Genomic DNA, 15941 nt, shown 5'->3' on the forward strand with positions numbered 1-15941 from the left:
TGACTCTAACTCGTACTTCACGCTTAGTATGTCTGCTTGTACTGTTAAAGCTTGCAAGTAATCGGCTACCTCCCGAATCTAGGTTACAGCTTCTCCCATAATGTAATCCATGTTTCTGACTTGGTCTTGCGCATGGTGAAGTTGTTCCTTCCAACGCTTCTTACTTGCTTCGAAAAACTGAATTTGCATCTCACAGCTTTGTAATGACGCTTCTAATTCTTCTACTTTTCCTTTCATTTCTTCTACCTTACTCAAGCTTGCTCTCAACTCTATTCCCGTTTTACGGCTTCGGTACTGATGAAGAGATTTCTCGAGTTCCGGCACTCTAGCCCTTAATTCACCTCGTTCATTTCTGCTTTCTGACAGACTCTTCTCTATATCCTTATTTCGTGCTTGAGCCTCTTGGAATTTCCTTTCCCATCGGTCAGCTTTGGTCTTTTCCTCGCGAATTTCCTAGTGCCATTGTACTGAAGTTTTACCTAACCTAGCAGTCCTCATAGACAGGCGTAACTTCTTATAATCTGTCTTCAAACTGTCCAGATCCTCTTCGACCTTAATTTTCCCTTTTCTCCACTTCTCAGCCTCTAACCTCTGAACATCTACGTCTAATCTCTGATGCATCCTTCCTTCTTCCAACTGCTCGATCCTTTTCCCAAGCTTAGAACTCTTCTTCTGGAAGCCTTACTTTATAATTTCCAACTCTGACGGGGAGACCTGTAATTGTTCCACCACAGGTCGAGTATCTTCTAAACTTGGCCTAGGAATATTATCATTGACCCTTTTCCTAAACCATCTATTGTATTCAGGTGTCACCATGAAACCGACAGCCAACCTCTTTATCTAGCGAGTTTGTTTCCAAGCATCAGACAGCTCCCAAACCTTCTTCTTATAGTGGTCACCTTTATAGGAGAACTTACACTGAGTAAGCCCGTAAGTCGTGGGTACAAATTGCCTCGATTTATATTACCTTAATGCAAGCATTAGAGTATACCCAGTAACTCCCCAAATTCCTAATAACAGTACCCAACCAAAGTTCCCAGATCGATACAGGATTTCATCAAGAACCATCCAATAAGCTCTCCACTCTATATCCCCCTCTTTGAGGTTTTGAAGGATTTCCATTCACTTCTCCTCTAAAATATCCTCTCTCCTTTGTATGGCTGCCTCCTCCTTTAACGAGGAATAACCTTTAGAAAAGACCTGGTAAGAAACCTTGTTCACCTTCCAAAAGTGCCCATGAAACCACACCATCAACAGCTGTGCACATCCAATAAACCGCCCCTCGCCTGACTTCCGACACATGCGCAAGAATCTGAAGGTCTCAGCCAATATTGCAGGTACAGGTGTGATTCCCTTCTCAAGACGATCGAATAAGTCAGTGACTGCCTCATCCACGTGCCTTAAAGCCTTAGAAAAAATTACCAATCCGTAAATGCTTAAGGCGAAGATATCGACCCTCTTTCTTTCATCCGGATATGTTAAAACCAAATCTCTCAAATTCCCCTAAGGGATACATTTACTATCTCCCTTTTGTTGAATCCAAGCAGTGACCTAAGGCTCGCTTATCCCTGAAATATTCATCAATTTCTTTACAAAAGTTTGACCATTAAAAACCTTGGTATAAGCTCTTCTAACTTGAACTTTTGGACACCTGAGCAAGGTAGTATATTCCTTCACGGTAGGCACTAAATCCACTTCCCCAAATGTAAAACACTTGTAAGAAGAATTCCAGAATTGAACCATAACTCAGAACAGATGCTTGTCCACCCTAATATCTAGCAAGTAGGATATATCACCATAGCTTTGATAGAACAACTGTTTGGTTCCTTCATCCCAACGAGCCCATATATCTCTCAACTCTTGTAACTCATTCTGTGTTACATTCACGTGAGTGAATTCCTGCAACTCTGATGTATATCCTTCTGCTAGGGTATCCCCTTTCTCCGATTGTAACTTCTCTGACCATGCACGGACGGCTGCATTATCCTCAACTTTATTATGAAATTCATTCTCCATGTTAAATCTTCTAACTTAGTAATCAAATACGAATCAACACCTCCTTTAGTATGCAATTTCATACAAAACACAATCAAAACAAAACACAAGTTAATATCAAATATAAGTAATAAGATACAAGCAAAAACCAAAAATAATCAAAGCACAAATATAGGCAACTACTAAGGCTTAACACAGATCTATCTAAGGGTAGCTCTTAAGGTTCACTATATGTGGTTCGGTTCTAGAGAGAAGGCACCTGAACCAGCAGATTCCTCAATTCTCACCCATTATAGGCTCATATGAATCGAGTTCGGTTTAGGGGAATACATTTCCCTATGACCATGCGAAGATGAAAATCTCATGGAATCATAGTGTATCCCGGAAGCAATCTACTAGCCCATGCGGAGGTGAAAACCTCACGAAAGCATAGTTTCTTACTCCCACTTAAAAGTATAACCACAACGGTCATGAAATGCAATGCAAAATTATTCTATTAAACCCAAACCATAATCATAGAAATAAATGCAATCAAAAGAATCATGATTTTCAAAACAAATTTTCAATTCTTTGACACAAGGACAACGAATAATCAATTTATGGCTTGACTCTCTTATTCAGTCCCCAGTGGAGTCGCCAAGCTGTCGAAACCATTTTTTTTGACGTTTAAAAAAAATGAGGATCGACTTTTTGAAAATAAAACGTGGAGTCGCCACCAATCTTTTGTTTTGGTGTGATCGGATCACCTTAAAAATATATTTTATTCTATTTAAATCAATTTTGGCCTACGTAAATTTGAGAAAACGAGTTCGGGAGCCAATTACGTATGAGGAAGGATTAGCACCCTCACTACACCCAAAATTGGTACCAAATTGATTAAGTACTGTCCTTATGTCTAAGTTTTTAAGCTATTTTTGAAATATGGTTTCTTTTGAAATATTTGAATGGCTCAAGTTGGTCGTCAAAATTCTCTTGTTTCAAAGGAATACAGCATCACATCCAGCACGATAGGACACGATCCTTTATACTCTCGAAAACACGATAAATTTTTTACTTCCAAAAGTTTATATGTTGAAAATTACAAAAGGATGCCCAATTATTTAGTCTAACGAAAAACCGTAACCCAGCACGATAGGGCACAATGCCTCGAATTTCCAAACATTGAACATTGCGTTGCTTTAGAATTTATAAAACACGAGTGAAATTCTAAAGGAATATTCAATTATTTTGAACAAATCAGAAATCGAAACCCAGCACGATAGGGCACGATTTCTCAAATTTCCAAACATTGAACATTGCCTTGTTTTAAAATTTGGAAAACACGAGTGAAATTCTAAAGAAATATTCAATTATTTTGAACAAACGAGAAATCAAAACCCAGCACGATAGGACACGATTCCCCAAATTTCCAAACATCAAACATTACCTTCGTTTTAGGGAATTTTCAACTGAATAATTGTAAAACCAGCTTAAAACGCATTAATTTTACTTGAAATAGAATGAAATAATTGATTTTTAAGTGTTAGAAATTATAAAGCGACCTTTGTAAATCAACCAAAAAATGAAAACATAGGATAACATGCATGCATAAAATACAATAATCGATAAATGAAGATAATATAACTTATTTAATCAACTAACAAAATAAACAATTAAATATAGTTAATCTAAGAAAAACATGATCAATTTCCCAAGCATGGATGAAGAACAATTGATATAACAATACAACGAATATACATGAAATAATATAAAAAAATAACTAACCCATGAGATACCAAACAACATAAAACTAATATAATACTAAACAATTTCTAAAAATGATGCAATGATGAACAAATAACATATGCTAGGAAAAAAACTAAGAATATATATATATATATAATTTTTTAAAATAGATGTTGCAAAAGAAGACATTTGAATCGATAATATGCAAAGTGTTAAAACATTTGTTTAAAATTTTTTGACAATATACACAATAACTTAAATAATATATAAAATATGAAATAATAGTAAAACTACATGATATGATATAATACACATAATAGATTTACAAAACATATATATATAGATTTTGGAATAATTATTTGTGAAAAATAGCATGAAATCAATTATGCACACAAAATTAAGTTGGTCTATGAATTATATAAGTACCATTATACATAGAAAACATTTAAAAGAGATAATATGTAGAATACTAGGATAATATAATATAAAGAAGAATTTCAAAATAATAATTAATAATTTACAAACACAAAACGAAGTTCCTAAAATAACTTTACATATACATAAAAGTATTAAGTAAATTTTAAAACACCAAGTATTTTAAATAGAAAATTCCATCAAAATAATATATGTACAAATATACAAAAATATTTGAATGAGATATCATAGAAAATGTTATATAAATAATAGGAAAAACAAACTTCAAAACAACTATACAAATAAAACCAAGCAAAATTATTGAAATAGATTAATACATATATAATAATATTGACTGCATTTTTTAAAAAAATAATAAATGTAGGCTCAATCAAAATACTATACGTGCACAAGTATGTATATATATATAAATATTTTAATAAAATTTTATACACAACGTTAAAAAGGTATAATACAAAAGTAGACATCCTTAAAACAATGAATTATATAAATGGAAAATTTAATAAAATAAATTTAAAATGAAAGGGATAATTTATAAATAAAAGAAACCAGAATAGGGACTGACGCGCAATATGTGCAAATGTGCAAGGACTAGAGCTGGAATTATTCCATATCAATGTTTAAGCGCGGAGCCACTTGCAAATAAGCACAAATTACAAATCCAAATTGAAAAAAAAAACGAAACAAAACAAACAAGGCTTGATTGACTGGACATGCGAAAGGGGAGGACCTAGTGTGCAATTATCCCTCCCCGCAAAAACACGCGGATCCTAGGGGTAAAAGGGACGGATCAGGTCGGGTTTAATCAATACGACGCTGTTTTTGGAGCAACTGAATCAGGCTCAAAACGACGCCATATTCAGCCCTTTAAAAGGGCTAAAATCTGGCAATTCAGCCACACAAACCCTAGTTTCCCCTTTCTTCAGCTGAACTAAGCCAAATCCCTTGGCCTTGACCCTATCGCAGCCAACAACAGGCACTTTCGCCTCTCGAAAATGATTTACAGCCCCGTGACTCCTCCTCCACCTTCGATTTCAACGAAGCAAAGAGGAATCAATGGCGGATTCACAAGGTATTACTTCGCCTTTTTCTTTTTCTCTTTTATTTTTGAATGCAACAATGAAAAATCAAAAGAGTAAAATGAGTTGATTCAACAAAAATTAAAGAAGCCAGAAAAACAGAAAATCACCTTAAGGAAAAAATTGCTTTTGAAAATGCCTTTTCTGATATTAAGTATGCGTAGTGTGTGTAAACTTTACAAAGGTGAAATCTCTTGGCTTTATAGACGAAAGAAAAAAAATCAAATAAAAATACAATTTTTTTATTTTTTCTGCATTTGCTGTTGTCTTCTTGTGTTTGGTGTACAGGTACGGTGAGCGTGGAGCGCGTACAGAGGCTGTGCACTGGCGTACGGAGGTAGCTGGCACGTACGGAGGCTGCTAGTGGTCGTATGACGCTTGGAGGTTGAACGTGGGGGGAATGGCGCGAGAGAAACCTAAGCTTATGTTTGGCGAACCTAGGTCTAGGTTTTGGGCCATTGGGCTATGTATTTTTTAGGTCTTGGGCTGATGTAATTGGATCTGGGCTGTCTCATTTGAAATTCGGGCTTTGGGTTTTGGGTCTAGGTAATTGGGTCAAGGTCTGTAAATGGACTGTTTAAAATATTTGGACTTTATAATTTGGTTTTATTTATTATTTTGTATTTTGGTTTTGATGTGGACCCGGGCAAATTGACCCGTTTACAATAAAATTTTATGCATCAGTTCCAGTATTTATTAGTAAATTATCAGAAGTTCAAAAGTGTTTCAGAGATTTTAGTCTCTAACTAGTTTAGTATAGTTTTCAGAAAGTGCTAACTATAGTGTTTCTGGAGCATCCTATCAAAGTTCAAAAATACGTACAGGATCAGCGAAGGAGACTCGGTGTATCACATACTTTCTCAAAATTATCCAAATTATTTAAAAATTAGTTCTTTTTGAAACAAAATTTTGGAACCCAAAATTCACAGCCCGAGTTTTATAACCTGGCTCTGATAACACTAAATGTAACATCCCAAACTTAGCCTAGATGTTACGACCGAATCTGGAGATGTCACAAAGAAGGGTTTTAAGAAAAGTATAATTTCGAAAAAGCTTTGTAAAGTGGTTCGATAAATCATCCATGTTTGATGAATATTACTAAAAAAATGTTATTTAATTAATTCAATTGTCAAAACATCGTTTACAACGGAAGGTTTAGAAACCGTTTATACTTTAGAAATCCAGTTCGTATTTTTGGAAAAACTTTTGTTTTCGTAAAATCGTGATTTTAGTCAAATGTTGCAATAAAGGTTTAAGCACATCCAAAACCAGAATAAAAATCAAACAATCTAGAGAGTCCAAAAATTACAAAACTCCTAGAAAAATAATACTTAAATATAAATAAACCAATATTAAAAATAGTTCACAAGTCGTGGTTACCGTAAGACTCCGCCGTACCGATCCGCCTAAATCTGTGGATTAGCTGAACAGAACAGATAAACAAAAGTAAGTTTTCGTAAACTCAGTATATAACCTAACAGAAATAGACATGTAAAACATACAGTAAACTTAACACAGTCAGATACAAATTTAGACTTAAGCCTATTTTAGAAACAAATAATAGAATCAGAAATGCAGAACAGATATAAAAATCCTACTCCTATCCTCTACACACCAACTCTGACCATCCCATCACACTATGTGGGGTTAAAAACACCCACCCATCCCTAGACACCATATTGTGTCATTACGACACATATCAGATAATATGCAACCAAACTGCTAGAATATAGGCGAAGATCGCCACACAGAATACTTCCTCCACATATACAATTCCCACCCCGAACATAATTACAGATTACAGATACAGAAATATCATACATAACACGCTTGCATACATATGTCAGATATATATATATATATATATATATATATATATATATATATAGCAGCTTAATCAGACATGCATAACAGGGTCCTACTCAGAGCAAACTATCAAAATATCAAATCACATAATCTAGGGTTTGTTAGCCCTTACTGACCCTATAGTAGACTGACAGTCGATCGAAACTACCTGAGTGACTCTAGGGAAAATTTCAGAATTATGGCCCACATGCCCGTGTGAGCCCACACGCCCAGATTAACCTCACCCATGTGGCCCACACAACTTAGCCTAAAACCCATACGCCCATGTGGCATGCCCGTTTGGGCCCACACACCCAACTTGGCCTACTCCGTATGACCTACACGACCACACTTACACCACCACATGGTCGTGTCTTACGTACGGCTATGTCCTCGTTAAACACACGACCGTGTTTCATACACTGCCATCCACACGGCCAGGTACACTCTCGTGTGGCATCGACAGTATGGTTTTTCTGCATTTTGGGAACACACCTAATACATATTTGGTACGTAACCATTCCCGGGGCCTTCAAAATCGATGACACGAACATACACTAGCGAGATTTAGGCTGTTAGAGTAAACCTTCATCGCTCACCACCAAACGAATGAAGGAAGACAGAATTCCCAAAATGCAAGGACTTGATAGCAGTTTAACAAGATAGGAGGATATAGCAAAAAGGAGAAAAGAATGAAATACAAAGAAAAGGAAGAAGAACTGACGTCAGATTTTCTTTGGAAGAGAGAAAATTTTGAACAAAAAGAAATAAAATAAAAGATATTGTGCACATCCCTTATTTTCCTCCCACTAACCCACCAACTCATAACGCCCTCAGAATTTTAGCTCGACCGAAACTCTAATACACAACTGAGCAAAAATAAAATCTACGCTCGTGCAGGAATTCGAACATAGGACCTCCACCACACCAACTCTCTTACCACTCAAACCAGCAAGCTTATTCTGATATGAATTAACAGACAGTTTTATATAATCCCACTCAACAAGGGTAAGGCTAGGATCTAAAATAATAAAGTTTTGCCAAAAGTGGGATTTGAACCCAAGTCCTCACACACACACCCAGAACACTTAACCACTAAAGCAGATACGCAATTGTGAAAATTTACAGAAACAGAAATAAATTTATCAGGGCATTACAATTCTCTTACCCTTTGTTTAAAAAAATAAAAATTTAGTTTTTTTCCTATTTCTTTTAACCATATTTTTGGGATGTGACAATTCTAGCCTTCATTTTTCAAATATCCTGAGATTCTCGAGATACTTTCAAACATCTAGAAGCATGTTTGTTGTTTTTTTTTTAAATGCTTTTAAGAACACACATTTCTTTTTTAAATTATTCTACTGATGTCAAGTTATGTTCAATAGTAAGGGTAGTTTTTGCTATAAAGTGAGTGCTATTTTACTAGAAATGTTCGAATATGAAATTTTGAGAAGATTTTTAATAAAAGGATATTTGCATAAGGGGATAATGTTGTTTATGTGAAAGAATTGAATTTCACAAATCGAATCAAAACACGTTATTATATCAAGTAAGTTTTGTTGTTATTATTAATGGATAATTAGTACTCTAGTTTTCTGCATAATGTTTTGGTTTTAAACATGTGAAACAAGTTTATTTAGTTGAAAATAAGTGGACGAGTTAATACTATTGTTTATTACGACTGTGAAATTTGTAACACCAACATCTGGTTCGTTTTTGATTTAGCCTAAACAACGCATTTGGCTTTCAACCCAAAATTTAAATGTTAGAGCTCCGGGCAAGAATAAGATGAAAAGTGGGTAATTCAAGTTGTAGAGTTTTGTCCTTGAAGTATATATATTTAACATCAAAGGACTAGGGTTTAATATGAAATATTTAATGTCAGAGGTCCAATAACGATCAAGGCAATAGCCCAAATGCATAATGCTATTGGATCAAGGCAATAGCCCAAACGCATAATGCTATTGGATCAACTAGAATTGAGTTATACGTCAAGTTTGTAGATGTCGATGAAGGTGGTTATAGGTTAACAATTGTTCCGGCTTATGCCAGAATGAAACAAGAAGCTGAAATTCAAACCACACGGTTGTGTAGTGGGCTCACAGCTTTGTTTGAAAGCTCTTATTATGAAATCCCAGAATTATTAATGGGAAGAATTCTTCAGTTTCAACCCAAGATTTCAACTTTGGCACACAATCCGTCCATCAGTTAGGGTTTAAAGGTAATCAAACTTTGATGCCTTGGCACAACAATCTGTTAGTGTTTTTTATTTCAACTTCAAAAGGCTGATGTTCTACACCGAAAACACTTAAATGAGTGCGTCATCAAGTTACATCAATTGGCAACCCACAAGTGTTTTTGGTTATAACTATAGGTATACAATAAGAGATGATGTACTCCCTACAACTTACACCAACGAAAGGACATCTAACCCTAGGTAAACAACTCGAATTATAATCAAAGAGGGCATTGAATCCGACAATGACCCAATCTAGGAGTTCGACCCAGATGGCTCAGAAATTGCATTATTTTCTAAATTAAATCCGGTTCCAATTGAATTATAAAATGGTGGTTCCAATGGTGAAGGTCCGGACAATACTCCTAAAAACGATACACATTTTAGGGCGTACTCACTTCTGACCCAAATGCATAATGTGGACCTCTCGGCTGAAGGTGGGTTAGAGTTTTCAGAAATCCCTCACAAAAGACCAGGCCATGCAAGTTCTTAGTTAGATGTGGGTGATTTACAAGTGGGGATGAAGTTTTTCTCGAAAGATACTTTTGTCACTTCAATGAAGCGATACATCATAAAGCACGGGGAAACTTCTATGTTTTTAAATCTTGATCGGAGAAATTTGAGGCCAAGTATGCAATGTGTGATAACAGATGTCCATGGAAAATCATGGCTTCTGTTAGAAAAAAGACGGGGTTCTCCCCCGCAAGTCGACCTTGTGTAGTGCTACGATGTATTGGGTTGGCTACAGAATAGTTTACCTAAACTCGAACTATCACATCACTGATTAGATTCATGCATCTCCACCATTGCATAAACTATCAATGACACATTCACGTCCCAGTTACTTTGATTGACCAAGAATTTGGACGGGATGCATTCTTGAATTCTGGGATCGAAGTATGGCGTCTATTCAAACTAAAATACGAAATAATAAATTTTATTATCTACTTAATATTAATTTTGAAATTCTAATATAAATATTACATAATTAAAGAATTTTAAAAACTAATATCAACTTACGACCGTTGATCTAGCAGTAGTTGGATATCTTCGATCTCCTCTAGTAGTCCCACATAACTCTTGTCATGGTTCCGCCAATTCAAATATTTTTTTTTCAAAAACTGACCTAATTAAATATTATGATGATAACTAAATTATATAATTAATTTTACCTTGTTACGAGTGGGAAAATATAAGGGCAGTTGTCTTGGAGACGTAAAAATGGTAGCCAGAACCATCCCATGACAAACATCGGCAACACGGTTGATCCCCAATTGAGTTGCCTACTTTTTGGACAAGTTGTAGCAGTGACCTTAAATGTATAAGAGTTCGAGATTTATCGAGCATTAGAACAGCTCCGATTAACCTCAGGATGTACGCTCGAGTGTGTTCACTTTCAAGGGGACTTGAACTCCCGTGGAGATTTTTGAAATTGTCTTGCAACCATTTCATCTCTATTGGGACACCAAAAAAATTTTTCGGCACCTTACCTAACAGTTGCTCACAGATGTCGCTTCAATCACGAACGACCACTGATCCTGTAATGACTAACCCATCCACCTGTAAACTGAGCTATAATTGAAAGTCCTCGAATGTGATTGTACACTTTTCACATGGAAGATGGAATGTGTGTCTCTCGAGTCTCCATCTTTTCACTGATACGCTAATAAGTCTGGGGTCCAATTTACACCCTCGAGCATACGAGACACGTAGAAGAATCCCGCATCCTCCAAATAAGGTTCAATCATACGCGATGACCTTATAGATTGATTGTGTATACATGTCTCAAAAATCCAATCTTCGGCCTGATTATAAAAAAAAGTGAATTAAATTTTAATCTTTTTAACAACTTAATAATGAACTTAAATAAATTTATAACAATTAGAAATATTTTCTTACCATTGTAGTTGAATCGCAGAAATGTGGTTGTCATTGAAACGAATAAGAGTAATTGCCATTCCAAATTTGAATTAAAAAGAATGAAAATCGAAAAACAGAATTAAATCAAGACGAACTAGAGAGAATTTTAATTAAAATTATAGAACTAAATTCTTGAGAGATTTCAGAGAATTGAAAGAAATGGATTTGAATGAAAAAATAGGAAAAGATTTGGGTTTATATAGAAATAAAAACTAGCTACTTTTTATGGCCGTTGGCAATTTGACCATTGGGAAATTTGACCATTAGTTGGATACGTTTTTCCCTCTCTCTAAAATCGACCTATTCCGGTAAATATGTTAAAAATCAACCTAATCACTTAATTATTTTTAAAATTCGACATTGATGCATAATTTAGCACAAATTCAGAAAAAAGAAAAATAGGAGTAGAATCTTAGACTCTATTTATTTGAAGAAGGAATTAAAATAGTAAGAGAAAACGTCAAGTATTCCTTCGTTAGATAATTTTGCCGTGACAGGCTCACTTCACTTGCTTCATACTCAATTACATACCTGAATAAGGTAAACCTGTGGAACCTTTTTTGCAGTAAAAATTCTTTCATTATCATTGATAATGAATCTGTCACTAAGTGGTGTGGGTGCTTCGTTAGCCTGGAACGTGGGGTATATTGCTTGAATCGACGGTAAAGTGGAAGCAATCAAATTTGGGTTCATCAAGCAATTAATGGTCCTGCAAATGCTGGACCATCGCTTCCTTATTAATCCCACATTGTCTCCACTGCCCACGCTTGTTCTACTTATCCCCATTTCTTGTTATTTAATAAGTTTTGCTCTCACATTCTTCATCATCATCATCACAAACATCAACATCTCATCATCTAATAAATAAATTTTCTGTCGGATATTTTGTTATTATTTAATATTTAATAATATTTAATTACCAAATTGATTCTTATCTACTCTAATGTTTTAAATTATTATATGTATCAAATACTAATTATTTATTATAACGAGATTAGATGAAGATTATTAATACTTAGAAGTATAATGAAGGATAAGGTCATGTTTGATTATTATTATTATCTGACGTTCGACACTTTTATTATTTGATTTTTTTTTGTGAAATTTATTATTTAATATTTAATAAATTTACTAACACAACTGTGAATGTTTTGATCTTGGTGTTTTGAAATATTATACCTATTAACTAATAATTATTTACACTAATACAAACAAAATGAAGGTAGTTAACATTGTTAAATTAGAAATATCTCACAAAACTGGAGTATCAAAATAATTGTTTTTCAAAAAGAAAATATTGAATTATATTCAAATGTTAATGTAAATTAAAAATGAAATGTCATTTAATAAATTTTGAGATAATATTATAATGTTATAATTTTAATTTATTTTTATCCAAATTATTTTAAAATTTTAGCTTTTATAGTTTGGGGAATCAAATTTTAGGTTTCATGTTAATGATATCGTAATAACGCCAAAAAAATTACCAAGAAAAGACTTAAACCTTTCTGAATGGAGTAGTGGAAATATTATTTATTAGAGTTAATTGTATCAATCATATCCAATTTATATATTCTAATTATAATTATAATTTACGGATGTAACGAGAATATTTTAAAATTTAAGGATTAATTTATAATAACAATATTTTAAAGTTTAAAGATTAATTTAAAATGAGTAATAATTTGAATTGTGACTAACTTCCTATATCATTGTTAATGAAGCAACTTCTTGAATATAAAAAATATTGCGTTTCATAAGAAATTATGCGGAGTTGTTCTGGAAAACAAAATCATAAAAAAATGTATATTAAAGAAATTATTTCATTAACATGGCATACAAGGTGAGTGACAATTCAAGGTTATTATGAATATAAATAATCTTATCAAATAATTTTTTGGCTACCTTATTCTAAATGTTATAAGTCTTTTCCTTACGAAAATGATATGTGAACTATGACACAACATTATTAAACATCACATCTAGTATTTTGATTCCTTGAAATTTATAAACAATCATTTCTAAATCATTAGAATGTTTTTATTTTAGTCACTGAATTATAAAAATTTTAAATTTAAACATAATATTTTCAATTATTTCTATTTTGGTCATCCTCCATTAAATCATTAATGGAAATGATAACTTGACCATTTTATTAGTATAGTAACACATTTAGTTATCAACACTTACACATTCTATCAATTTTGTTCAATTCTAAATAATTCAACAAATTTAACCTTCAACATTTACAAATTTATCAATTCGATCCTCAATCACATCTTCATAATTTAAAAACTAAATAATTTTTTAAAATATATAAATTATAAAATTTAAAATAATATATAAATTCAAAAGCTGTTATAAAATAAAGAGAAATAAAGAGAGTAAAGAAATATGGGGAGCAAAAGAGAATATATTTTATTGATTAATAGGAATGTTTACAATGCTTCTCTAAAGTTTTATTTATAGACACAAGAAGTATAAGTAATATATAACTCTATTTCTAATGAATATTAGATTCCTAATGTATATCAAACTTATCTTGATCTTAATGGACATCCGCTTAATAATAAAATATTCATAACACTCCCCATTGGATGTCCATCAAATGACAAATGTGCCTCATTAAAATCTTATTAGAAAAAACCCTATGAGATAAAAACCTAATGAAAGAAAAGGAGTACACAATCTCTTATTACAAGTTGTCTCGTTAAAAACCTTTACCAAGAAAACCTAGTGGGGCACAACCTTGGTTAAAGGAAAAGAGTACAACGTGCTTTAGACTCCCCCTCATGGCAACATCACATTACATATTTGAGTCGATGCATTCAATCATGTATACTAGTCTTTCAAGCATTGTGATTCGCAATGCCTTGATATAACCACCCTTCAATTAAGCTATACATGTTGTATTATCTTCGTATAAGATAGTTGACATCTTTTCTTGTAAAGGCAATTACATATCTTCTGGATATATTGGGTCAATAACCTTAGCCAAACACATTTTCGGCTTGCCTCATGTATTGTAATTATTTTTGTATGATTTGAAGAGGCGGTAGTTAATGTCTTCTTTATTGAACGTGATGATATGACAGTACCTCCACATGTAAATAAATATCTTGTTTGAGATCAACCTTTATGTGGATCTGATGAATATCCAGCATTAGCATAATCGACTAATAGAGATTTTGAATCATTTGAATAAAATAATCTCATACCAATGGTCCTTCGAAGACATCTGAATACATGCTTATTTTCATTCCAATGTCTACATGTTGGAGAAGAACTAAATCTTGCTAACAAGTTTACGGTGAAAGCTATATCAGGTCTTTTGTTGTTTTCAAGATACATCAATGCCCCTATGACACTTATATATTGTACTTCAGGACCAAGAAACTTTTCATCATTTTCATAAGGACGAAATTGATCTTTATTCACATATAATAATCACATAGCCATCTAGATACTCAATAGATGTGCTTTATCCATGTAAAAATTTCTTTAATTGTTTCCAAATAAGTTAACTGATGGACATGAATTCCATCTTTTAAACGCTTGATCTACAGGCCAAGACTAAAAATTATTTTTCCCAGATATTTCATCTCAAATTTTTTCTTTAAATAATTTATTGCATTTTGAAGCTCTTCTAGAGTTCTAATAATATTTAGATCATCAACATAAATAAAAATGATCACAAAATCTGATCCAAACCTTTTTCTAAAGACATATGGACAAATTAGATCATTTTTTATCAAGCAAATTTTCTAGGGAACTCTAAATCCTTCTGGGATTTTAAATCCTTTAGGGATTTTTATATAAATTTCACTACTAAGTAAGTCATACAAATAGGCTGTAATAATATCAATTTGTTGGACTAATAAGACACCTAAATGTGATTACATCCATCATATGAGAGTATGTCTCTTACTAATTAATGTCGAGACTTTAAGAAAATCCTTGTGCTACAAGTCGTTTTTTTATATATTACGACTTCATTTTTCTCATTTTGTTTTCTCATAAATATCCATTTATATCTTGTCAGATTTATATCTTTAGGTGTTTAGACTACAAGTCCAAAAATATCATGTTTAGAAAATTCAATTCTGCTTGAATTACATATTTTCATTTTGGTTAATCTTTTCTATTTTTACATTCCTCAAAAGATTTAGCCTCAGGATCTTCATTCTCTTTTGTTATTTCAATTGCAATATTATAAGCAAAATTGTTGTGAACAACTATATTTTTTTAGTTCCACCTTTTTCTCGTATTGACATAACTTATCAAGATCTCTTTATTTTCATAATTTCCATTTTCACTTTTAGGTACCTAAATCTCTTCTTAAGTTTTATAATTAGTTATGTCATTGGTCTCTTTAAGAATCCCCGCCTCCACATATGATCAGCATGAATGTTTTCTCCTTTTCTTTTACGAGGATTTTTATCTTTGGAACCAATTGGTCTTCCACGCTTCAAGCGTGGATTACTTTCTTTTATACTAACAGTTTTCTCTATTGGGACTGTAACACCCCACACCAGGCTTAGAAGTTATGACCCGAGTGTGAAGGTGACATTGATAAATTTTAAAACTTTAATCCTTTGCTCCCGTAACACATCTTTTTGTTTTTTTTTTTTTTGGAAAATGAAGAATTATAAAACGAATGATCAGAAAATAATAATTTTTAGCAAAACCTTCTGTGCATTCTTTAG

The sequence above is a fragment of the Gossypium arboreum genome, chromosome 5 (genome assembly GCF_025698485.1).
Source record: "Gossypium arboreum isolate Shixiya-1 chromosome 5, ASM2569848v2, whole genome shotgun sequence".
NCBI classification, from domain to species: Eukaryota; Viridiplantae; Streptophyta; class Magnoliopsida; order Malvales; family Malvaceae; genus Gossypium; species Gossypium arboreum.